The following is an 895-nucleotide window of genomic DNA, read 5'->3' on the forward strand; positions in this document are numbered from 1 at the left end:
GTGAAAGTTTGACTGTTTGAATGTTGTTCCATGCATTGTGTACGGCGGCTCCTGAGGACGGAAGCCTGGAGGCAGCGGAGGCCTACGGCCCACAAGTGGGTGTGATGCCCCCCACACTTTATAGCACACTGGGACTGGGACACCCCTTGTCTGTAAAGTGCCAAAGGGACTGCAGCTCGGTCACGACTACAGCACTACAGCACTTTACACTCCCTCCACTGGTTTTATAGAGATGATAGAAGAGCCAATGCCTTCATTTTTATGATGTTTAATTGGCCAAAGGATTTAACTAAATGACTCTTATGAAAAATACATTTAGTTAGTGAAATGTTTACTGGGAATGTGTTATGGAGTTTTTATGTTAAGGGCATTGACCACTCTCTGGTTATTGTTAACCAATGTGTTTGTAGATGATAAAAGGCATTCAGTGCAGAAATTCAGCAGAGCCGAGATTTGTGTTTCCCATATTTGATATTTAGTGCTGAAATTCAAGAAAGGCCATATTAGTAATTGCCTTACCTTCTTCTCAACCACATTGGTCAACAATAAGCAAAAAATGGCCAATCCTTTTAATCATAGTTTAAAGCCTTGGAATAATTGACTTTAAAGTTTGTCACCCCTTATATCATAAAATAATAAATAATCAGAAACCGCTTTTCTAATAGACTAACAAGTCCAGAAGAGATCCCTTTTCAGCAGTCAGCTCATTATCATAACAAGCAGGATTACAATGAGAGATAACATAATCCACCATTCACAGTAGGTAGTGTCACAGCTCACCTCTCCCCCCTTCCTGCACAATAACATCTGCATGTCACTAAACATGAGAACATGTATAGAAAGCTCTCTCCAGGAAATAGAGTCCTCTATAATACAGTATCTTGTGACATAGGTC

The sequence above is a fragment of the Phyllobates terribilis genome, unplaced genomic scaffold, assembly GCF_046119375.1.
Source record: "Phyllobates terribilis strain yellow unplaced genomic scaffold, ASM4611937v1 Scaffold_217__1_contigs__length_3308461, whole genome shotgun sequence".
Classification (NCBI taxonomy): domain Eukaryota; kingdom Metazoa; phylum Chordata; class Amphibia; order Anura; family Dendrobatidae; genus Phyllobates; species Phyllobates terribilis.